The sequence below is a fragment of the Panthera uncia genome, assembly GCF_023721935.1.
Source record: "Panthera uncia isolate 11264 chromosome B2 unlocalized genomic scaffold, Puncia_PCG_1.0 HiC_scaffold_24, whole genome shotgun sequence".
Taxonomy (NCBI): domain Eukaryota; kingdom Metazoa; phylum Chordata; class Mammalia; order Carnivora; family Felidae; genus Panthera; species Panthera uncia.
In genome coordinates, this window is record NW_026057580.1 from 21,031,825 (window position 1) to 21,058,277 (window position 26,453).

General features: G+C 43.3%; 1 protein-coding gene across 2 annotated transcripts in view; it reads right to left on the reverse strand.

Moving 5' to 3' along the window:
• Positions 1 to 26,187, reverse strand: part of ELOVL5 (ELOVL fatty acid elongase 5) — a 76,156-nt gene extending 49,969 nt beyond the window's left edge. Inside the window, exon 1 of one of the 2 annotated variants that reach the window (XM_049653822.1) lies at positions 26,039 to 26,187. The gene's annotated coding sequence lies outside the window, so the exon portion shown is untranslated. The remainder of the gene's footprint in view (positions 1 to 26,038) is intronic. The other variant, XM_049653820.1, reaches the window with a different exon arrangement.
• Positions 26,188 to 26,453: the final 266 nt, after the last annotated feature.

The following is a 26,453-nucleotide window of genomic DNA, read 5'->3' on the forward strand; positions in this document are numbered from 1 at the left end:
TAAGAGAGGGTCATTAAAGTAGCTTTAAAATAAGCAAATGTTAAAAAGAAGCAAAAAAACCCACCCAAATGTTTCATGAATTTAATAACTCAAAGTAAGAAGACTACCAGTTGGGTTTTTTAACTGTGTACATAACATTTTGCAGAAGATAGGTCATTTTTTGCTAATCAGTAGCAGAAACAGCCAAATTCAGTTTATGTCATTACTAGTGTTGTCAATAAAGTATCATGAAACAGCCTGATTTTTCTCAATCCATGAGGGAGGAACTGATTAGGCAATTAGAAAAATATTTTGACTTGCTCACAGAGAATTTCATACACATTTCACAGGACGCAAATGAAAAACCCCAAAGAGTCCTCTCTCTTGCCCACACTTTTTAGCTCAGTCACCACATCCAGAATAAATAAGTGGCATAAGACCCAACGGCTTCAATTTAGAAATGAACCACCTGCTACTTGGGTCACAAAAATCCTCATGACGACAAGAGGCACACAATCCAAGAATTAAGTCACAATGAGAGGAAAACTTGATCAGCAAAATGTCAGGCAGGCCCTAGGATAAGCTATCCAAGGTCTAATAGGATGAAATGGCATTAACTCTGGCCTAATTTGTTCCAGCATCAAACAAATCTCCCATCATTCTAGATTGTAATGCCTCACTAATGAGTTAAGAGGATTTCATTATGAAACCATAATATTCTTCCTTTAGAGAGTCCCTGGCTTGGGGATGGTAACATCATTAAAAATAGAAAACACAACAATGATAATCATAATTGTAACTAACACTGAACACTTAGTACTGCCAAGCATCATATCACGCATTTCACATGCACTATTTAATTTTCTCAGTAACCCTGTAAAGGGTTATTTCCTCACTTTACAGAAAAGAAAATGGAGGCTTACACACTAGAAGTTACTGCACACTACCACTGAGCCTGTGCCTGGTTTATGGGATTCAAACCCTGGCCGCCTGCTTCTACAACTTGAGCTCTTTAATTTTTTTTTTTTTTAATGTTTGTTTATTTTTGAGAGAGAGAGAGAGAGGCAGAGCATGAGTGGGGGAGGAACCTTAGGTGGCTCAGTCGGGTGAGTGTCTGACTTCCACTCAGGTCGTAATCTCACAGTTCGTGAGTTTGAGTCCCCTGTTGGGCTCTGTGCTGACAGGTAGGAGCCTAGAGCCTGCTTGGGATTCTCTCTGTCTGTCTGTCTCTCTCTCTCTCTGCTCCACCCCTGCTCATGTAAACTCTCCCTCTTAATAATAATAATCAAAATTTATCTACAAAGAAAATAAAAGTATTTGCATAGGTTTGACATATGAAAGAACAGGCCCATGGGGATGTTGCATAAGTAACATCCTACCTCTCTTCAATGGCTGGGAGCACAAATCCACCTGAAGACACGGATTTTGTCAGACATGGATAACCCTATTCCACACAGCCTGAATAAAGGCAGGAGAGCACTGTGTTAAAGTCTCCCAATTTTGCCCCACCCTCCAGGTCTACTTTCTAATGTGAAAATCTTATCCCATAGTTAAGTTCTTTCAGGAAGGTCAGTTTCCAACTTCTCTTCCAAAATTCCATTTGTTTCCCACTCAATTTACTACTGACCAACTTCTCACATGTTTAGATGTTCTATCCCAGCACAAAATAATTTATGGAAAGAAACAGCAAGTAGAATCATTTGGGCATTAATCATCTGAAACACAAATTCTAGGCTACCCATTACCATGTCACAAGCCAAATGTATGATATTTATATCCAAATGCTGATTTTTTTGAAGTGCCCATATCTTATCTATCACTTGTAGGAATTTATTAGGACTAGAAGCCATGTGTAAATACTTGCACATGCCAACTATTTACAGGTACTCTTTTGGATGGAGAAAACTTTGAAAGAGTCTGTAATTATCTACCATAACTGGGATTACATATACATGGAAAGTCAACACCACAAAAGCAACCAGTAAGAGGAGAGCCAAAGAGGTGAGGGCTGTGGTAAGAAGAGAGAGAGAGATCTGGTGTTGGGACATGAAGAGAGCCCAGAGCAATGGCTTGACCTGACACAGGATTAGTAGGTGTGGGCAGGACAAGGAATGAGGGAAGGGTATTCTAAATACCAAGGGGTGGAGGGATAAACAGGCTGCCATACTGTGGGAAGAACTACAATACTGGGCGGGCCTGAGGAATGTTTCAGATTTTACCTCAACTTGATCAAGCAGCTTGAATAATTGACATGCAGGTGACAACACTCCGCCTTCACTAGAAGATCAAGTCAGCAACGAGTTAAAGCACTTTGAAACATGTGACAGCCCCCTAAATATTTGTGAAGTACACTGCTTCTGAACAGGACACAGGGGAAGCCTACACACAGGTGGTATGTGACCAGGTTATGAAGGGTTTTACAAGGTGGAAGGCCCAGGAGGCCAAGTGTTGATGGGTACTTCAAGCTGAAGGCACAGCACCAAAAGGGGTATGGAGACATGAAAAGATACAGTAGGAAGAAGGGGCAGGGTAGCAGAGCACTTGAGTCATCTCCTCACCTGCTGGTACCATCTCCTGCTATCCTTATCACATCCGCTTCCCATCTGTGCAACAATTCCAGACCAGGGCACCATTGTGTTTCACATGGACCCCAGCGGGATTCCAGGCACCCAGTCCCATCCCTGCCCATCCATCTCCGCAATGCACCACAGTATTCTTTTTAAACCAGCAAAGTTGATCAGGCCACTCCTGCCCCATCTTGGATGCAACTATGTCCCTTGATCTTGGATGTAACGTACAATCGCTCACTTAGCTTATGAGTGCCCTCTTCATGCACTGGCTCACCCCGGCTTCCAGCTCAGCTTCTGCCCTCCCCTCCTTCACTCTGCACCCCAACCACACCTGCTTCCTTCTCTCTTCTCCACTGCAGCCTTTACTCTGGCAGATCCTGCGCATGGAAATGCCGTTGTCTGCCTGCCCCACTTCCTACTTCCCTTTATTTAGTCTGCAACCCTCCTATTAAAGATCAGTTACCCCAGAGAAATCTTCCCTGACTCCTCCCTCAAAGCCCCAGGCTAGGTTAGGTCCTTCGGTTTACTCTCCAATCACACCCCAAATGCAAATGAATATTTAATCAGTATCTAAGGCTTGAGGGCTGCGCCTGGTCTGGTACACCAGATCCCAACAGCTCAGTGCTTGAGACACAGGGGGTACCCATGGTCTATCTGCGGAATGGGTGGTGTGCTGGGTCGTGAGGCTGGAAAGCAGACTCGGGACAAAATGGGGGAAGGTCCTGTAAAGCCAGTAAGTCCTTAAAACTTTATTCTGTAGACAGTCAGGAATGCAGACTTGCTGTCAACACTACTGGCCTCCATCACTAATCTCAGCACCAACCAGAATGGCTGACTCGACTTCATCAGAGGAAGCACAAAGAAACTCTAGGTCCGCTTCCTACCACCCTGCTTCCAGCTGAGTGAGCAGACCTGACAGCAGCAGGCTCTGCGTCACCACCCGGGAGGCCTTCCACCTTACTTGCCTCCTTAGAAACTTGGGTCTGCCCACCTGCTCGCCGCAGTGAGCAGTCCTGGGGGACCCTGAGTGACAAACACACGACATTAACCCCCACTTTACATGGGCTCCTATTTCCACATCTATTCTCTAACTTGTGACCCTAAATTTACCCTATTTTGAAACAGGACATTCCGTTCCCTCTTAAAGCAAGTTCCTTCCTATCCACTCCTTCCCATTTCCCCCATGGCAGTCATTTTGCTCCTGGTTATTAGCATCAGGAGATTCAGACCTCGGCTCCCCACCTCCCCTGCTCTGGCCCCTGGGAATGCATTTCTCTGCTCAGACTGGACCTCATGGTCGGCCACTCCATAAATGCTCTTGATCCTCATCTATCTCTGTGGAGCCTTAATTCTAGGTAACTCCAACTGGATGAACTGATGGTTTTGCTGAGACTCAGGGATGCCAAGATGACCTCCTTAAAACTCCATTTTTTTTTTTAAATGTTAAACACTTCTTTTTAAAAAAAATTTTTTTTACATTTATTTGCTTATTTTTGAGAGACAGAGCACAAACAGGGGATGGGCAGAGAGAGACAGAGACACAGAATCCGAAGCAGGCTCCAGGCCCTGAGCTGTCAGCACAAAGCCCGGCGCGGGGCTGGAACTCACAATCCGCAAGATCATGACCTGAGCCGAAGTCGGATGCTCAACCGATTGAGCCACCCAGGCACCCCAAAACTCCTTCTCTTTAAGTCATGTCACTTTTTACATGCTGCTACCTGGATGAACCTCAAAAACATTATGCTAAATCAAAGAGGCCAGATACAAAAAGTCACATTTTTTTAAGGGTTTTTTGTTTTTGTTTTGTTTTGTTTTGAGAGAGAGAGCATGCATGACTGAGAGCACACAAGCAGGGAAGGGGCAGAGGGAGATGGAGGGAGAGAATCCCAAGCAGGCTCCATGCCAAGTGCAGTGCCTAACATGGGGCTCGATGTCACAATCGTTAAGATTTTGCCCCAAGCCCAGAATCAGATGCTTAACTGATTGAGCCACCCACAAAAGGTTACATATTGTAGGATTCGACTTAAATATGCAGAACAGGCAAATCCAGAAAGATAAAAAGATAAGCTGTTGCTCAGAGGCTGCAGGGCGGGGAGAACAGAGTGACCACTATTGGGCACAGGGTCTCCTTTGGGGGTGGATAACAATGTTCTGAAATCAGAAGTGATGGAGCACAGGAGCGCCTAGGTGGCTCAGTCAGTTAAGCTTCTGACTTTGGCTCAAGTCATGATCTCGCAGATCATGAATTTGAGCCCTGCATCAGGCTCTGTGCTGACAGCTCAGAGCCTGCAGCCTGCCTTGCATTCTGTGTCTCCCTCTCTATCTGTCCCTCCCGTGCTCCCACTCTGTCTCTCTCCTTCAAATATAAACAAACATTAAAAAAAAAAATTAGAAAAAAAGTGACGGAGCACAACATTGTGGTTCAACTAAACACCACTGAATTGTCCACTTTAAAATGGTTATTATGTGAATTTCAAAAAAAATTCAAATACTTAAAAAAAATCATTCTTTACCTTCAAATTCATAAAGAGTGGCTCTCCTTCCTCCTACTTGCAATCTGGATCCTTTTCTGCCTCTTTCAAGAACTTATTCAACTCTAATTTTTTTTCATGTTTATTTATTTTGAAAGAGAAAGAGTGAGAGTGGGTGAGGGGCAGAGAGACAGGGAGACAGAATACCAAGTGGGCTCTGTGCTGTCAGCACAAGAGCGTGATGCAGGGCTCGATCCCATGAACTGAGATCATGATATGAGCCGAAATCAACAGTTGGATGTTTAACCGAATAAGCCACCCAGGTGCCCCAACTTTCATTTCCTTTTACCTTTAAATTCCCTTTTTCTGCTGACAGATCCGTTCACCCCTTCCCAGCCTAAAAATCCTTCCCTTAACTTTCTTTTCCCCTTAAATCTCATCTAGAAGCATCTCAACACCTCATAAAAAGCAGCCAACATCAACAGCCTCCATTTCTTCAGCTCCAATACTCCCTCTAGTTCCCTCTCCAGTGATAAGGCAGTCTACAGATAGTGAAACTTAACTGCTCTAAAATTGGTAAGATATACAAAAAGGGTTGTAAAAATGAATAGATGAGCCTGCAAGAAACTGAGGTCAGGAATGAGTCAGGCATGAGTCATTAAAAAGAAACATCCAGACATCCCTGGAGCTGCACTGCCCAATAAGAGGGACAGGAGCCCCACGCGGCTGAATGTAAATTAATTAAGGGAAAAACTCAGTTACTCAGTTGCCCTAGCGATATTTCAAGTGCTCAATAACTACCTGTGGCTATTAGTGACTATTACATTGGTCAGTGCAAAATATATCCCTTAGAAAATCTTGGTATATAGAAATAGTGCAGCTCAATATGCACCCAGTGTAGACAACATAGAACTGGAGATGATAAACATTTTGAAAGAATCCGCTAGAGTAAAATAAAGGAGGCACACGTAGGGTTTACTAGTTCCCAAACTAGAGCTCTACATGATCAGACATTACACAAAAAAGGCTAGAGAAACCTTTAACACATGAAATTATTAAGGTTAAATGGGTAAACAGAACAAGATGGAGAAGTGGGACAGGATGCAGCAAATTTTTATTAAAGCAAAAGCACTGCCCAAAATCAACAGTTAACAACAAGAGCAACAAAAAGTAGTATCAAATAGGCATGAACAAAAGAAGAAACCACCTATTTTAAAAACTATTCCAAAAGACAGCCAACCCAAAAGCCCAAATACTATAATGCATAAATAGCAAACAGGATAAATAAAAAAATAAAATGAACATCTACAAAGCTCTATTTATGCAATTGAGACCTTAATCTCTTTTTCTTTTTTAAGCATTATTTATTTTTGAGAGACAGAATGCAAGCAGAGGAGGGGCAGACGGGGGGGGTGGGGATGGGGGGGACAGAGGATCTGAAACAGGCTCCAGGCTCTGTGCTGACAGCAGCGAGCCTGACGTGGAGCTTGAGCTCACAAACCACGATATCAAGACCTGAGCCAAAGTCGCATGCTCACCCAGGTGCCCCAAGACTATAATCCTGGAATTTACCCCTTTCTACTTTGGATTTAAAAAAACTGACTAATACAGTCTTTCATGAGCATCCACAAAAGTGACCAATACTGTTAGAGGACATGGATTTAAATATTATCCTAAATAGGGTACCCCACACATTTATTTGATAAAATGACCAAAATGAGTCTACCTAATGATGTTCAAATATGAAGATGACATTTAGAGATCCTGTGGCATAAATCAAGAAATTTACTCAGGCAGAGAGAAACAGGAGGTAATCGGTGCTGAAATAAGGAAAAAAAAAAATGTTTTCATAGCAAAGTAGAAAAGTAGTCCTTATTTAAAAACAAAATAGGGGTGCCTGGGTGGCTTGGTTGAGCATTTGACTCTTGATTTTGGCTCATGTCATGATCCCAGGGCCGTGGGATGAGCCCTGTGTTGGGCTCCACGCAGAGCATAGAGCCTGCTTAAGATTCTCTTTCTTTCTCTCTCCCGGCCCCCCAGCCTCTCTCTCCCACTTGTGTGCTAAAAAATTTAAAATAAAATAAATAGGATCTGATTAGAACAGAGGTTCTCAAAATATAGCACAGATACCACTAAGGGTCCTTGGGCCCTTTTTTTGGGTTCCACAGGACCAAAACTATTTGTGTTACATTACCAAGAGATTACTTGCTTAATCTCATCTCTCTCATCATTGTAAAGTGTCTCAGAGACTGCATGATGTATGATAGCTCAAAACACTGAATGTAGAAGCAGATAAAAGAACCCAGCTCTCTTTCCTTAAGCCAGATATGTAATATATTGGCAAAAATGTCAAAACAATGCCTGTTTGCACTAATTTTCTTGTTTTGGAAAATATATTTTTCATGAAAATATAGTTTTTTAGGTTTTCATGTAATGGGCTCATTATTTTTAGATGTATTATTCAAATCGTTACTTAAAAACAATCTAAGAATAATTTCGGATAGAGTAAATAGTAAAATATAACCCACATAAACAACAGCTCTGACTTCTCAATACTTTTTAAAAGTGTAGGTCCTAAGACCAAAAGTTTGAGAGCTAATGTATTAAGAATTGCATACAGAATCTTTCCTTCTTTATAAGGTTTTATTTCTAAAAAGATATTACAAATTTATATGAATTTATATTATAAATTTAGCGGCAAATATCCCAAATACACTTCAAAAAGATTTTGTCTTTATACTTTAGTAGGGGTTAAATTTAACTTAGGAGTACAAAGTTTAAGAAGTCATTATACAGTCGGTTGAGCGTCTGATTTCAGCTCAGGTCATGATCTCATGGTTCGTGGGTTTCAGCCCCACATCGGCCTCTGTGCTGACAACTCAGAGCCTGGAGCCCGTTCTGTGTCTCCCTCTCTCTGCCTCTCCTCTGCTCATGCTTTGTCTCTCAAAAATGAATAAACATTAAAAAAAAATTTTTTTTAATGTAGTCATTGTGAAAGGAGGCTAACAATAATGAATAAACCTTATAATAAACATATTTTAAAGTACTCCATGAGATAATGAAGTTCTTACTGGTTCTCTACCAGCTCATCACATTATACATAATATGGTATGCTGAGACACCCAACACAAACAGGATGAGCTGATTTTCACGTTACTATGTGGACATAAAAACTCTGGAAGTTCCTTTAGTCAAAGTGTGATACTAACTTCCCTTTCAAATGAGGATACTCCTTGTGGAAACTCTTACCAAAAACTAAAATTTTAAGTCATAAATTACGAGAGATCCAAATTTGCTGTGGCTAAATCACATCAGACAGTTCTGCAAACAGAGTATGTTCACTCATCAACCACTATATAAAAAGCTGATGCCTTTATACATTTTTATAGAAAGAGAAAATGCTAGCTTAGGAAGTCAAAAATTCATTTTCCTGACTTCGATTTGCCACAGCAAAACACCTTTAACAAAAACACTTTCCTTTTGTCTGCTGTCACCTCAGTTGTCCAATTTTCACCAGGTCCCAGGTTTCTTTGACTCATTTAGCAATTCAGTTCAAGCCAGCAAGTAGGAGGTTTTTCAAAACTTCAAAATGCCGCCTCCTCAGACAGAAAGCTTCCCCCCCACGGGCTGCGGCACGGCCACGATCTACTGGCGGCATCACTGGCTGGCCTGTGGGCTCACCTCCTTTCTTCCTCTAAATGGGGTGTCAGGTGCAGGCACGGCCCTGGTATTGTACAGGAATATAATTACCAGAAGCAAAGCAGAGTCCCAGCCGAAGGAAGAAAAAGCAGGTCAGCACAGAGAGACAGAGAATGAATATGACTGAAAGAAGGGGAAAATTACATGACACTCCCTTCTCCTCTAAAATAAGAATCTGAGAGTGACATTTCACCTCTCCAAGCATGACTTCCACTGTTTGAAGCATATTTATTTGAAAAGAGCAGTGACAATGAGAGAACAAATCTTGTGTGAAGCTTAACACTTACTTGGGAGTACATTACATACTCCCATCTGTTATGAAGACTCCATCATGCTTTTCAACTAGAGCTCAGAGCATTCACCTTCAGGTCATAGCCACAGAGCAGTCATTTGTAGGTTTCTCTCTACAAAATGTTATCTCTAGTTGCTTTCTTAGTTTGGAAAATGTTACAGAGAAAGGCCTATAAGCCAAGCAGACTGTTTCATTAGGGGAAACGAGAATTCAATTCAAGGGGGAGAAAAGCCACACGACCTTGTTTACAGTGGAGAGTATAGTTGAACTGTTAAAGCACGCAGCACAGGATCAACATTTCCTCCTCCCTCACCTCCTTCTCAACAGGGCTGCAAACTGTGGTGCACTTGGTGCCTGCTCTCCGGATGTTTCGGGAGCTCTGTCTTACAGAGATACTGATTAATGTAAATGACAACCCACGATTTAGCATGCATAAATCTTAATCGAATCAAAGGGCAGAAAGAAAGTTTAGTTGGTCAATGAATGAGATCTCTTGTTTCAATGTTACTTCCTTTTCTGGAGAATGAAGTAGAAGTATCTCATTGAAATCAAAGTGATTTCACGTGTGGCTTATGGAAGTAATTATTAATCATAACTCCTATCTTTATAGGCTTAAAAAAACTTAAGTTGTATTCAGCACAGTCTTCATTGAAACATCTTTCTTCTCTCTTTTAAGCTTCGATTACATGGTGCAAATGCCACCAAGCGGAAGGACACTGATGAAACAGATAAAACAGCAACGACAGACAGGTCAGAAGGCAATGTGATACACAGAAAAAAATTTTGTAATCTCAACACATTCTACATAGTTGCCATGAGATGGTTTCTCTCCCATTTCTCAGAAATAGGCTGTAATTTCAATCATTACAACCAAGCACTTTATGAAGAAACAAGAAATTTGGAAACCATAACTTTCCAGATGTAACCACATCTAAACTAAGTGTACATATAGTTCAACAGCAAATTGATACTTATTTTTATTTGGCTTATTTAAATGTATTGGTCATTTACTTAGTATTACCTTAACTGTATTTATTTAAAAATTTCAGGGTATAAGGAATTCGAATGGCAGCAAAAATAATTTGGTAGAATACTAGGAAAAACTCCTTAATTTTAAGGAATATAATGTAACTGGATTTTTAAAAAAGGGTTGCCAAGTCTCTATACTGGAGAAATTTCAAGAAACAGTACAGATAAAAATCACAACCAATGACGTCCATTCCTGCATCCCAATCCCAGACATCAAGGGCCAGTTTGCCTCTGATCTCTCTCCACCTACACATGTGTGGTGCTCCTGAACTTCAGAGTCAGTAAGCCAGAAACTGAATTCATTATACTTGTATAACCTTCTCTTCCGATTCCCCTATTTCTGTTACTAGCCCCATAACCTTCCCCAGAGTCCAGTGCCCAAAGTATGCTCCATTCCTCGCCTGCCCTGGATACCGGGCCACCAGGGCTTTGGGTCCGAGTCCTGTAAAGGTTCTGCAGTTTCACCCACCCACATCCCCACCCCTTCCCCCTCCAGTCTCACCCCATCACCTCTCTACCAGAACAGTTTTCTACTCGGCCCCCAGAACCTCCTCCTTGCCAATCCCTGTTACAAGTGAATCTGTCCCATTGATCTTTCTTAAAGCACAGCTCTCATTCACTAGGTAAACAAATACCGACCACTGTTTTAGTTTTCTATGGCTACTGTAACACACTGCCACAAAGTAAGCAGCTTAAAACAACACAATTTTGGGGCACCTGGGTGGCTCAGTCGGTCAAGTGTCCGACTTCAGCTCAGGTCATGATCTCGCGGTCCGTGAGTTCGAGCCCCGTGTCAGGCTCTGGGCTGATGGCTCAGAGCCTGGAGCCTGCTTCAGATTCTGTGTCTCCCTCTCTCTCTGCCCCTCCCTGACTCATGCTCTGTCTCTCTCTGTCTGTCTGTCTCTCTCTGTCTCAAAAATAAATAAATGTTAAAAAAAATTTAAAAAAAACAACAACAAACAACACAATTTTTCCCTTACATTTCAGGAGATCAGAAGTCCCAAATGAGTCTCAATAGACTAAAATCAGAGGTGGCAGGAAGGCTGCACTCTTTTCTGAAGCCTCTATAGGAGAATCCTCTTCCTGCCTGCATTTCTTGGTTCCCAGTCCTTACATCCACCTTCAAAGCAAGCAACACTGGGCTAAGTCTCCCTGTGCTGCCACTGTTCTGGTTCTCTCCTGCCTCCTTCTTCCACATTTTAGGACACCTGTGATTACACTGAGCTCACGTGGATAATCCAGGCTAGTTTCCCTATTTCAGTCAGCTGATCAACAATCTTAATTCCATCTGCAACCTTAATTGTCCTTTGCCTGTAAGCTAACATATTCACAGGTGCTGGGACTTAGGACGCAGCCATCTTTGGGGGGCCGCTGTTCCGCTGACCGCAACCACCCGCAAAAGCACCGAGACAGGCAAAAGTTAAACAAAATGCAGACGCTGCTGTCAAGATGACATTAAGTCCTCTGATACTAAGCGTTAACTGGCTCCCTGTTGCTTAAGGAATTAAGTCTAATCCACTTAGTCTTATATTAAAGGCTACCATGATTTCAAAATACTTCTGCAGCATTATCTTCTACTACTTCCTTGAAGTTTTCTAGAGCTGTACTCACACTGCAGAACCCAGGAGCACCAAACACAGCTGAGCTCCACACCCAGGCTCAGGTAATCTGCTCTATCCAGAGGCCCCTGTCCATTCTCCTGTGCACATTATTCTCATCTCTTAAGGCCCAGCTCCAGAGTGGCTTAGCTTCTCTTTAACTCTGCCTTCTCTGAATGCCCACAATGCCCTGTTCTGCCAAACTGGCATATCAAGCAGTGACCTAAGGGAACGAGTTCAGGCAGAGAAAGTTTCCAGGTGCTGCTCCACAGCTAGCTGGGTGACCCTGAGCAAGCTATTTAAATGCTTAACCTTGCTTTCATCATCTCTCAAGTGAAAAAGCAGACTATGGTTATTTCTAAATTCTTTCCCAGTTCTTAAACTCCATGAAACTGATAGGAGTTGTATCCATCCACTTCTCTCTATCCCCAAAGCCACTGTTCTGGTAATGCCCTCCCTCCTGATGGATCATCTCTGCCTCAAGGCTTATTCTGCTCTCCACCCCCAAAAGACATCTTTCTAGGTTACTCACCTCCTCACTATCGGTTAAAAGTTTTCAGAAAAATGTCCAAACTCCTCAGTGTGGTTCCCAGGGCTCATGTGATCAGGCCTCTGCTTCCTCCTCTGGTTTTCCTTACTGATTTTTTCAGTTCCTCACATGTTCCTCCCTTCCCTAGCCACCTGCCTCTCTCTCTTCAGAGCCTTTGCTAGAATATTTGGCCTATTTCCTCTTTCCATCAGACAGATTCCTGCTTCTCCAGGCAAGCTTTCCTGATCCCGTATTAATTTGGTGTCCTTCCTGTTTGTTCTCATTCACATGAAGTCACATAGTCCCCATCACTGCAGTACTCGTATCTGTTCATCTGTCAGTATCTTCTCCTGAATCTAAATTCCACATGGGCAGGACTGTCAATCTCATCCACCACCTGTGGTACAGACTGAGCGTTATTGCCTAATTTCTGTATATAGAGTAGCAGACTTCTGGCTGCCTATGGCCAGGATCAAATGAGACTTTGCCAGCTTCACGTGACCACATGCTGAAGTTCTGGCCAAGGAAACAAGCAAAATTATCCAGGGGCAGTTTCTGGGAACTTCTCCTAAAAGAAGGCACAATACAAATCAAAACCACACCGAGATACCACCTCACACTGGTCAGAGTTGCTAAAATTAACAACTCAAGAAACAACAGATGCTCGCAAGGATGTGGAGAAACGGGAACCCTCTTGCACTGTTGGTGGGAATGCAAACTGCTGCAGCCGCTCTGGAAAACAGTGTGGAGGTTCCTCAAAAATTTAAAAAGAGAATTACCGTATGATCCAGCAATAGCACTACTAGGAATTTATCCAAGGGATACAGGAGTGTTGATTCAAGGGGCACATGTACCCCAATGTTTATAGCAGCACTTTCAACAACAGCCAAATTATGGAAAGAGCCCAAATGTCCATCAACTGACGAATGGATAAAGAAGATGTGGTTCATATATACAATGGAATACTACTTGGCAATGAGAAAGAATGAAATCTGGCCATTTGCAGCAACATGGATGAAACTGGAGGGTATTATGCTAAGTGAAATAAGTCAGGCAGAGAAAGACAGACATCATATGTTTTCATGCATATGTGGACCTTGAGAAACTTAACAGAAGACCATGGGGGAAGGGAAGGGGAAAAAATAGTTACAGAGAGGGAGGGAGGCAAACCATAAGAGACTCTTAAATACAGAGAACAAACTGAGGGCTGATTGGAGGGGGCGGGGGGGGGGATGGGTGATGGGCATTGAGGAGGGCACTTGTTGGGATGAGCACTGGATGTTGTATGTTAGCGATGAATCATGGGAATCTACCCCCGAAACCAAGGGCACACTGTATGTTAGCCAACTTGACAATAAGTTATATTAAAAAATAATAATAAAATAAAAGAAGGCCTGGATGACCCCTGTGTCCCTTCTTTGGTCTCTTCCTTCATCCTGCTAGTTGGAAGACAGGGATCACAACCTAGGCCTGATGCACAGTGAGCTAGAAGTGAGTCTATGGAAGGTTAAACCAGCCCTGGACCGCCTCAGCAACTTTTTATGGGAGATAATGAATTTCTATTTTATTTTAAGATCCCACTGTTGAAGCCACTATTATTTTGGAAGCTTCATCACTTACAGCCAAACCTTACGGCAAAAAAAAAAAAAAAAGGGCATATCTGCAATACCAGTAATTATGTTGACTCAAGTACATACTTCACCTCTTCTCCTGAACTACAATCTCTTTGCCAGTGGGTGTATGGTCATGTGTTACTACAGGATTTACGGTCCTTAGCAGAGGGTAGCACACAAAAATCCTCAATGGGGAGTGTGAATGATCAATGAACTAATGACCATGGGGCTACTAACACAGATAGGCTCTGTCCAACTTATATGGTCTACTTCAACCTCAGATCGATGTTGTGGCCCACCAAAACAAGGTTAGAAAAGTATGTCAGTCTCCATCATTATTTTCTCATGGAATAGCCAGGTGCCTAAGACACCAGAATTTACTATTCCTTCCTTGGGCGCAGTGCCACTGGTGTGGTATATCACTGCCATGCTCTACTTGAATGCTTAACAAGGTTAATATGCAAATAAGCAAAGCTCTTTAAAATAATAGCATGTGTCACCTTTGCTCCTGGGTGAGTGGATATTTAGCAATTTGTATGGTCTGAGGTTATTGCTGCTTTACTCCCACAGCTTAGAGTGGGAGGATGGAAACATTACAGGCAGGGAAGCCCATCCTTCAGAGTCTCCTGCCCAAGTGGGCTCCTCATTCATGAATTATGTATTCTCAGGCTACCCAGGTACACTCATCTTCACACAGCCATTAGCACAGATTACTGTGCTGTACTGTACTGAATTGATCCTTGAAAGCTACATCTTTAGAGACTCATTTGTGCAAATAATTTCTAGACAGCTACCACATGCCTGATGGCATATAGGTACCGAGGACACAGAGATAAACATGCCAGACACTGAGCAAAAAGAAAAGCAAAGCACTAGTTATTCTCACTTTAAGAATGAGGAAACTGAGGCACACGAAGGTTGGTATCAGAACCAAGAACATTTGATTCAGTCAAAAGGATCAAAAGCTCTATGCTGTGAGGATTTGAAGAATTCATGAAAAACAGGGCTTTTTTTTTTTGCCATTAAATTTACTTTGCTCTTGTGTTCGTTTTTTTGGTGGGAAGCAATCGATGAGGAGGCATCCAAATACAGCCTATGTGGAGTAGAAATGGGACATTTGTTCTATTTTTTCTTTTATTTAAATTTTTTTGAAGTTTATTTATTTTGGGAGAGGGAGAGGAAGAGAAAGAGAATCCTGAGCCAGGCTCCACACTGCCAGCACAGAGCCCAATGTGGGGCTTGAACCCACGAACTGTGAGATCATGACCTGAGTTGAAACCAAGAGTCAGACGCTTAACCAAATGAGCCACCCAGACACCCCTAGACCAGGCACATTTGGAGAAATGAAGTCTGTGGTGTGTACAGAGTGAGAAGTGCAGGCAGGAAATGAAGCTGGATGAAGGATGGCCCAGAAGAGGGGGAAAATGAAATTTTTAGGATGAAGTGAAATGATCCTATTAACGTGTCAGGAGACCACTGTGGCAACAGAGTAGGAACTGGACCACAGGGAAGACCAGAAGGAGCCAGGGAGAAACTGTAGTTGTTCAGTTATCCAAAAACTGACACACTGCAGGGGTTGGGCCCTAGGAGGGAAAGGGGCCGTGGAGACGGACAGAGAGGAGCCTGAATGGACAATACTTGGTGACTGACAGCTGGAGTAGAAGGAAGGACATAGCTGATGAGAGAGAAGGACTCAAACACTGCTGCCAGCTTGAAGGCTAGGGCAAACTGGTAGATGGTAGTGCTCTTCACCATGCTGGCCAACAGGACAGAGCAATTAGTAGGACATCTAGGTGAAAACTACCTGATGAGAGGTTCAGTCTGGAGCCCAGACGTGGATTAGAAATAAAATGGACAGTGGGTGGATACTCAAGTCTATGGACAAGGAGAACACCCACCGAGATCGGTCTTCCAACGATACTTTGCAACTACTCACCTAAATCTCGAATTTGGGGAAGTCCTTTAACATATGCCAGTCCCGTTTCTCAAAGATGATGAACTGAAGCATGAGGCTCTATCTCTATCAATGCTCAGTGAGAAGCACCTATCTCACGGCACGCTGCAGTCACAGCCGTCTTCTTTTGGGGTCACTGAGCCTATTCCAGACCTACCACTCCTTGCCAAGTCAACAAAAAGGAGCTGCTCTGAAGAGGAAGTGAGTGCAGTATTTAAGGGGTTCATCTGGAAAAGCTCCAACGTGCTTCACAGGGCAACCACCGTCTCCTCTACAAGCATGATTCAAGAAAATCAATGGCCAAAGCAGATCATGGCCATCGAGACCTTCTGCATGCCTCTAATGGTTGCCTTAAAGACTAAGCTTAAAGAGGCTGAGAAATGCTTCATATTCCTAAACGTCTGAGACTGCCAATTGCAAATAACTGGGAGACAAGGGGGCCTTGAAGCAACACTTTCTGCCACGAGCAACTACTTATAATTCTTATCTGATTGCAGTCTCTTAAGTGATGTGATTACTTGAATATTCAAAATAAATTATCATGTTCTTCAAGCTAATTTGTACAAATACACAAAGGCAGCATCACAGCCTCAGCTGAAATTAAAAGAGGGTGGAAAAACATAATTAACAAAGATAAGTTATGCAACCCCCAAGAGTAAAGGTCTTGAAAGATTTAAATTCAAACCTGTGTAACATAAATAAGGCATGTGACATGAGAACACATTTCTTTGTTTAAACTGAATCTAAACACCCACATTTTACAAAGGTTATTGGGTAAGGAAGTGAATGGGGAGAAGCAGAGTTAAAATGTTTAAAAAAAAACCCAGCTTGCTACAATGTGGCACTTTAAAAAGCAAACACAATCTAGTAATCATTTATTCATCTCTTCTAAAGAGTGTCTTCAAAGTCAACAGTTATGAAATGTGACCAGGTGATGTTACTATGTAGGCCACTCTGGGAATTTTGTGATTCTCTTATTTGAGGAACCGTGGTACTCATAATCATCATAATGTTGTCAGATCTACTGACCCAAACCCAGAAAGAAAATGAAGTTCTAAAAGAGTCTAATAATCCCAAGAGAACTAAGGATGGTGATAAATGTATCTATCTTGAGCCTGAACAGGTGGCCATTAACGGGGCCTGTGTCAGAATGACCTAGTAGATGTTTTCAAAATACAGATGACTTACACCTCCGTCCAAGGGAAATCAGACAATCTGGAGACAGAGGCCCTCTAGAGGATTTGGGTGCCCTCCCCTCCCAGCCCACACCTCTCAGGTCTTACACACCTTGTAAATCAAACCCAGGTGGAACGAAGGCCAGGTAAGGAAACTGATGCTGGATGTCCTTGGGCAGTCACACTGGTCCAGCCTACTGGCAACTGGGCTTTTGATCACTGATTTTTTTTTTTTTTTTTACACCAAATAATTATAGAGCTCTTCTGTGGTCTATGCTTCTGATTACACCAAGAAGAGAATGCTTCAGTGCAGAATTTTGAAAAAAAAGACTCAGAATAAACAAAAGGTTACTCTTTCAAGGACTAATCATAAGTATTATTCTTTTAGCTTTCTTTCTAAAAACTTTACTGTCAAAAGTCCTATATTGGTTATGCTGTTAACCTCTCAGAATGTAATGATGAAGAAACTCAACTTTGTTTCTTCTAGTTCTATGGGTAGAACTGCAGATGCAAAGATGACTACTTAGGGTCTAATAAGCATACAGCGTAGCAGGGTAGCTAAGGTGACTACAGCTGGACTGCCTGGGTTCAAATCCTGGCTCTGCCAGCTACTGGCTGTGGAGCCTTGAACAAGTCACTTAACCTTTCTGTGCCTTAATTTTCTCATCTGTAAAATTGGAGTACCTACCTTGTGGGGGTTTTGTGAAGCCAAAATAAATCAATGTATGTAGAGCACCTTAGAAAAGTATCCAGTACACTTCCCCAAAGAAGACATCCAGATAGCGAACAGACACATGAAAAAATGCTCAACATCACTCATCATCAGGGAAATACAAATCAAAACCACAATGAGATACCTCACACCTGCCAACAGGTGTCAGAATGGCTACCATTAACAACTCAGGCAACAACAGATGTTGGTGAGGATGCAGAGAAAGAGATCTCTTTTGCACTACTGGTGGGAATGCAAACTGGTGCAGCCACTCTGGAAAACATACGGAGGTTCTTCAAAAAATTAAAAATAGAATTTCCCTATGACCCAGCAATTGCACTACTAGGTATTTATCCAAAGGACACAGGTATGCTGTTTCGAAGGAGCACATGCACCCCAATGTTTATAGCAGAACTATTGACAATAGCCGAAGTATGAAAGAGCCCAAATGTCCATTGACAGATGAGTGAATAAAGATGTGGTATATATGTACAATGGAGTATTACTTGGCAATCAAAAAGAATGAAATCTTGCCATTTGCAACTAAGTGGATGGAATTGGAGGGTATTATGCTAAGTGAAATTAGATAAAGACAAATATATGACTTCACTCGTATGAGGACTTTAAGATAGAAAACATGAACACAAGGGAAGGGAAGCAAATATAATATAAAAACAGGGAGAGAGAGAATAGAGGGTTGCTGGAAGGGTTGTGCGAGGGGGAATGGTCTAAATGGGCAAGTGGCATTAAGGAATCTACTCCTGAAATCATTGTTGCACCATATGCTAACTAACTTGGATGTAAATTAAACAATAAATAATTTTTTTTTAATTTTTTCAACGTTTTTTATTTATTTTTGGGACAGAGAGAGACAGAGCATGAACGGGGGAGGGGCAGAGAGAGAGGGAGACACAGAATCGGAAACAGGCCCCAGGCTCCGAGCCATCAGCCCAGAGCCTGACGCGGGGCTCGAACTCACGGACCGCGAGATCGTGACCTGGCTGAAGTCGGACGCTTAACCGACTGCGCCACCCAGGTGCCCCAACAATAAATAAATTTTTTAAAAAAGAAGAAAAGTGTCGAATATATGCTATTGAGCAGCTACATTCAGTATATACAGAAGAAGTTCATTCTTTTTACAAGTTGCAAAGTATATTCCATTGGCCAGCTGTAATTTATCCTTCTGAAAGGCATTTATTGTATCTTTCAATCTTTTATTATAAACAATGTTTCAGTGGACATTCTGTACAATAGAGAGATCTTTTTACCATAATCATCAAATTCAGTCCCCTACTTAACTTTCATGTTTAACATTGATGGTTTGAACACCCTTCCAAAGTAGGCACCCGTATTATCACCTCCAAGTTCTACATACGAGTCTCAAAGAGAGGAAATGACTTACCTACCACAGCCTACCCAATCCTAAGTGGCAGAGTTGGAACCCCATCCAGATGTGTGGCTGCTAACCTACAAGGCATCTTCTTCAATCTGCTTCCTATGGCTTTGCTTACTTAAAAAAAACATGATAGTTTCTCTTATAAACACACCTCAGATCCACAGTAAATATCTACAAGTTCTGAAAGAAGTAAAATTCAAATTTTCAGAGCTGCATATCAGCTCACAAATATAGCAGATGGAGGTGTCAACAACTTCTGTAAATATCAGTAATTTATTTCTTCTGCCAAAGACCGAAGCAGAGGTACCCTGAACACTATCCCCTAAGGATGCACACCACACTGCCAAACTCCCAGAGAAGTAAATGAATATTACTGAATTTGGTATCATGAGAACTGTTCTTTGGGGAAAGAGAAATTCCTAATGATTACTCTGTAGTAGTATTTGCTATTCCAAGACAAGAGGAGAATAGATACTCTGGGGTTTAGCATTAACAGATTCGGTAAAGACCTGAATGGCCAATTCTCCAGCGTGGCTTTAATTAGGTCTTTTTAGTATGGGCTTATAAAGATTTGTTCTGACTGGGTGAAAGTGTGACAATGGGGATAGGAAAGGGCAAAGGGAGAAGTTCACAGAGATGTAAACTTTAACCAGAATGTGCTAGCAGGAGGGTTCTAACCAAGTATTAGGATTATAGTTAGAAATCATAGGCGTTTCAAGAAAATGGTTATTTTCCTAACTAGAGAAAACATGACTGTACCAGGACTAAAAATATTTTTTAAAAAAGAAAATATTTCCTAAATCCCTGTCAGCAAAGACATCAAACAAAAGGTACAAAAGTCTAATTTAAGAAAGGTTACATACCACTTTACTTCAAATACAACTGGCAAGGGCTGGGGAGAAGGAAGGGTGGGAATTCAGTCTTTCTGAACATTCAGCAAGTACAAATAATTTATATCCAGGGACCATACAATTCTAAAAGGAAATACACATGAGACCAAAAAAAAAAGTTCCCATTGAGAAAATATGCCAGCAGGAACCCAGTGGGAACCAAACAGTTTGGAAATGATAACATTTATGAGTTCAAATAGGGGTCAGGGATGTGTGTCAGGGGAAGGAGGGGTTCTATTACACAAACTCAAAATTAGGTCAGGTTATCTTCCTAAATATAATTCACTTTGCTAGGCCAGAACATGTCCAGTAGTTATGGTTAACAACTAACTTCCATCACTGATTCTGATGTTGCCTAAGACCTAAATGATTTCAACTTTCCCTCTCTATCCCTAGTCAAACAGAAACAAAGGGTTTGTTCTTGGCAAAAGTGAAAATAAAAAATTTTAGTTCTGAAAGGGACTTGGAAAGCACCTCAGTTTAATCTTTTAAAGAAAGAAACCAATACCCAGAGTTGATCTGCTCACGGTTGGTGGCAAATTAGGACAAGGAATCATGGCAGCCAGGTTCTATACAAGGATGAGGCACCCTACTTAAACTATGCCTTCCCATCTTCTCAAATTATTTCAGTTGTAATAAAGAAATATGCATAAGTTTTACTATAATCCTGTATCATGAGGCAACACTGATTTTAATATCTGTCATATGAACTGAGGAAACTCAGCTGATGGATGGAGCCCAGAAGTCATGGTTCTTCTTCCTGGCTCTGCCAAGCAATCAGCTGCACAAGATTTACCAATACAGGATTTTCCTTCTCTCACCAATGACACTTGATTAAAAGTTGGGAGGCAGTCGGATAAAATGTGAAGTACCTGCAGTGATTTTACGATGCCACTGATTATAAGCTGCATCTCTACCAAGATATGTTAAAATACGAAAAACTGTCTGAAAACGGATGAAACATGGAAACACATACTTGTAGACGGGCAACAAAAAAAAGTGGTTGCAAAGACTGGGGGAAGAAGCAACCTGTCCAGATATGTGTCTGGGCCGTTAGGATATTACACCTGATTGCAAAGCTTCCTCCTTCTCTCTTTGTAACACCATGTTTCTTCTACCACCCAGTCTTACAAGACTTCTTTGTCTTGTTGGCCCTCAAATCCAACTGGTCTCCAGGTCTCATAGATCTTAACCTAGAAATAATCTTGTACAATTGATCAGTGCTCTCCAGTCTGTGCTCATGGCTGTAGTTCCCGGTGGGGCTTTATTGTTCTCCTAGGCTACCTCTAACAGCTTCCCAACCCCTCTCTACATTCTTAGCCTCTGTCCAGGCCAATCCATCTTACACATTCTGATAAGAGTCATATTCCTGGAGTACAGCATTCATAACACTCAGTTCAAAAGCTTCAGTGTTACTGTTACCTCAGGAGAGAGGGCAGGCTAGGGGATCAAGATGATCTGGGCTGGAATGTTTTGTGAAATTGGCCAAGTATCTAAACTTCTCTGAGCCTCCATTTCTTCACCCGTAAATGGGGAATGCTCACAGTACCAATTAATAGTAATTGAGACAGGGGCGCCTGGGTGGCTCAGTCAGTTAAACGTACAACTTTGGCTCAGGTCATGATCTCATGGTTCGTGGGTTGGAGCCCTGCATTGGGCTCTGTGCTGACAGCTTGGAGCCTGGAGCCTGGAGCCTGGAGCCTGCTTTGAATTCTGTGTCTCCCTCTCTCTGCCCCTCCCCTGCTCACGCTCTGTCTCTGTCTCTCACTCTCAAAAATAAACATTAAAAAAAGTTGTTTAAATAAAAAAAAAAATGAATAAACATTAAAAAAATTCTTTTTAATAAAATAAAAAGTAGTAATTGTGATAAATCCATATAAAGTGTCCACTGCAGGGTTTGACACATAAGAGCTCAATAAAAGATAGCCATTATTATTATCATCAACAATTTGCCTTTCTAACTTTTTTTTCCACTTCTGCACTGTCAACTTCAGCCAGCTGGGCTACTTGCTTTTTGCCCAATGATTCCACATTGTTCTCCAAACTCCTCCTCTCCTAGAATGCCTGTTTTCTCTCTCCAAATCAGTAAGATTCCTCTATGAAATGTAAGGCTACATTCAAATGTTGATTCAGTTCTACTTACTTTAATCTATTCATCTCTTTAGAACTGGCATCCTTGGAGGCCTTTACAGTCCCCATAGTGGCTGACTTCCGCCATGTCCACACTGGCCCTTAGTGAAGGTATGGCAGCGGCCAAACAGGTGAGGTGGGATTTAAACCGACTTCTTCAGTTCTGAGATGGGGCCCCCAGGTTATCAGATTTCCATTGTTCTAGTTACTAGTTCAAGTGACCAGGCCGAAGTTAATCACCTCAACACCAAGGGCCCTCTTTGGAAGGTGGTGGGAAGTGAAGTTCCCATATGAGAATATGTTAACGGGGGTCCAGACTGTTGCTGGCAGTCATCTTGCAAAATCAGCCTGTGGACGTGACACCTAAAAGGACCACAGAGAAACTGATAGAAAGTTTTGCCCTCAGGACCTTTCAGGTGGTCATTTAAGCCCATCCGAGTTGGGTTTCCAGTTTCCTGTACTGAAAGCATCCTAACCAATCTTGCAGTGGTAGGCACTGGTATGTCTCATGTGGATAGCTCTGCCACAGAAAGCTTACCCAGACAAAGTTACACAAGTCTCCCAGAAATCTGCTTCTGAACCCTTTTCAGTCCAAGGTATAGATTTAGTATGGGTATGAAAGGATTAAAGTGTAAACTAATGCAGGAAGACCTTTGGAGTCAGAACGATGTCATTAAACTTCATATATAAACCTCTCCCAACACACACACACACACACACACACACACTACACATTCAATTAACTGACAAGCCAATGGATTTGTAAAAAGTGCATTAAGTAAGGAAAAAAAGGATGGGAACAGATTTCAGGTAGATCGGAAAGATGACAAACTGTTAATCTTGTGTTGACTACCTTAGGTTTTTAAGTTACAGAGTAACAGGACTTCACAAATGGCACACAGCTGACTGAACAAATCCTGGCAGTACAAGGATAGAAGAAGGAGCAGTACGATACTGGAGACAGAGCTTTGTGAATTTGGAAAAGTCACTTGACATCTCTAGGACTCAGGTCTCAATTTTTTTTGTTGTTTTTTTAAAGTAGGCTTCATACCCTGCGCGGAGTCCAATGCGGAGCTTGAACCCATGACCTGAGCTGAGATCAAAAGTAGGGCACTTAACTGACTGAGCAACCCAGGGACCCCAGGTCTCAATTCATTAAAAAAAGGAGGCAGGGGATAAGGATGTTATTAAGAATTATTTATGTCAAACAACTATTAATTGAAAGGTGCTCACATCAGCAATACCTGAAACTGAACGCACACACACAAAGGACACATTTCTGGATAACTAATGGAAAGATCATCCCATCAGTAACAGAAGAGTTAGTAGTTCAGATGAGGAATTAAAAAACAACATTTCTTAGGGGAGAGGAAGAACGTGGACAAATAAAAAAGTAAAACTGTTGCTCACACTCTATTATCTACTTGAGCACCAAAGTTATCTGAAACGAAGTTAACAGTTTTGCCTTGATTTGTATAATTCATGTTGGAAATAAGACGCCCAAGGACTGAGACTCACCTCTAGAAGCAAGAGGACAATCAATAATTATGCTGAGAGTAAAAGAAAAAGGTAGTGAAAAAAAGATCCTTGCAAATCCCCAAAATTAAGGTCTCTAACCAGGGAATAAAAAAAAAAAAAAAAAAAAAAAAGAGGCTCTGCTGATCCAAGGGAATAACTTACCTCATTTTCAAAAGTGACTTCATAGGCATACAGGAATAAGTGTAAAAAACCTAAGGTTTTGAATATTTTCCCAGTTATTTAAAATTCTTGAGCTTTATTCTTGGCCACATCCTATAAATCTCAGTTCCTCTTCCCCAAGAATAAGGAAGCATTTATTAAATCACTATTTGGTGGACCCCAAGACGGGCTTTCATTTGTATCCATCTCCTGAAATCCATAAAAATTCTGCATCAGAGGGGCGCCTGGGTGGCTCAGTCGGTTGGGCTTCGGACTTCAGCTCAGGTCATGATCTCACTGTGGTGAGTTTGAGCCCCATGTCTGGCTCTGTGCTGTCAGTTCAGAGCCTGGAGCCTGCTTCAGATTCTGTGTCTCCCTCTCTCTCCACCCCTCCCCCACTCATGCTCTGTCTCTATCAAAAAATGAATAAACGTTAAAAAAATTTTTTAAAAGTTCTGCATCAGAAAACACCCACGTATACACAAGGAAACTGAGTCAAGGGGATGAGGTCAGCGTTTGAAGTTATGAGGTACTTTTCTTGAAAAATCTGACGAATTTTAATACGCTTTCCACTTTCACTTTTCAGCAAAATTCTATATTCTGTAAAATTAGCCATCTGTAGCCATCAATAACATTTTCCTTTTTGTCTTCAGTTAGAAATGGAAAAGAAAATGCAAAAAGAGAAAACAATACAGGAAAAGCTCCTGGCAATGAGAAGTTACAACTTTGGGGGTAAGAACCTAAAAGGGACATGAGTTACATTTCTCTTTCAAGTGCGGGGCTTTCTGGGAGAATCCCAGGCAGCATCTGAGCTGACTAAAAAAGTGATTCACTTGTGTCCTAACCGAAGATGTAAAGTTCAAGTGTTTGTCCACAGCCATCGAATGCAAAACTCGCTACGTCGGTATCTGCAGATGCTGCACCAAATGTTGTTGGCTGAGACATGCAAGCAAAACAAGTGCAAACCAACAGGTTATCTACCTAAGTGGTTAGGAGAACACGTTACAAAACCTAACAAGCAAATTAGCTCCTCCGTACACCTCTAAAAAGCACTTCCTGCCAAGGGTCGGTTCTTAAAGAATTAAGGCTGCTCGCTCGCCGCAATTACCTCCTCACCCGAACCTCCTGGTTTCCCAGCCCAGCTAATAAGTCAAGCACTGAATTCTTTCATACAGGACCTATACCCCCACTCCAAAATTGGCCTAATACGCTCTCCAAATCTGCAATCAAGAAGCCGGGAAATGAGCTTAACTACAGTTGTTGAGAAGAGGAAACCAACACCCTCAAAGTGCAAGAGCACGGAACGGTTGCAAGAGACAGTTTAAAAGAACTCTTGCTCCAGGCACGACCTCCCCCACCCGGACGCAGGCGGGCAGACGCGGCAGAGAGGGGCAGGTCTTACTGGCGTGGAGACTGTACAAGGGCACTTTTCCTTACAACCCCCAACAAGCCGCGACCCTAAGGCTTTCCCGGCCCGGAGCCGCTCCGGCGCCGCGCGCCTCCCTCCTAGTCCGCCGCTCCCGCGCCCGGATTCCCCAAAGGGCCGCCCAGGTCGCCCTCGAGTCCCCGCCCCCCGCTTCCCCGTCGGCCTTATCCCTCCCGGAGTACCGCTGGGCTGCAGTTCTCTGGTTTTAATAAAACCCGAGTGGCCCCGGGCTAGCGGGCTTTCCTCCTGGAGGCAGAGGCGGGGAGAGGAAAGGAAAAAAGGAAAGGCCGGAGGGTCCCCTCACCGCCCTCCCTGAGCTCCGCGTGGGGCGAGGGCGGGCGCGCCCCGGCTCTCGGTGCCGACCCGCCCCGCGACCCCGCAGAGGCTCTCTGAACTCAGGTTTTGTTCTGCCCGAAGAAAGCACTCGCTCTCCCAGACGGCGCTTCCCTGGACCTCCCATCCGCGAGTTCGTCCCGACAGGGCGGGCGGACCCGAGCTTACAGACCCATCCCTGCCGCCCGCACTCAGGGCACAGCGTGCGGCCCCGCGGCGTCTGTCAGCATGCAAACCCGCCTGCCTGCTGCTTCCTCCGCCGAACAGGTGAGACTGCGGCGCGGTGGGAACTCCCGAGACGCCCAGCTTCTCCCTGGCGGCCGGCGAGCCGCCTCGCGCCCGCCCGGAGCTCCCGCGCCCGCCGTCCGTGCCCGGGGAGCTGGGCTGGGGCCCGACAGGCTTCTCCGCCACGCGGGCGGAGCGCGGGCCGCGCGGGGGGCTGTAACTCGGCACTGGGTCTGGTCCTAACGGCGGTTCGCAGCCGTCGCGTCCCGGCCGCGCGCTCGCACCGGTGTCATGGCCGAGCGGCGGCCCCAGGCGAAGTTTCCAGGAGCTGACGGCTTACCTCGTAGTCCGAGAGGGCAGCGGTAGCTTTGAGAGGCGGCGCGGCAGCCAAGAGCGCCCGCGACCAGCGGAGCGAAGGAAGATGTGGGAGGGAGGCACCGGTAGCGAGGAACCGCGGCGATGGGAAGAGGAAGGCGCCGGGTATCTACAATCAGAACGTGGGCTGACCGTGACGTCACAATGGCGCGGCCAGCCAATCCGGGCCCGAGGGATGAATCAAGCGCTATGATGTCATGCGGCCCTGGAGCCAATAGCGAGACAATAGAACTTTCGTGATTGTAAATTCCAGAACCCGTTGCAGTGGGGAGCCAAGGCCGGGGTTGGTGCCCCCGGGTTCACGTGTGTCCTGGCAGTTTTATCCCTTTTCTTCCTAACAAGGCTGCGCGGAACGCAGAGCCTGCGCAATAGCTGCCGTG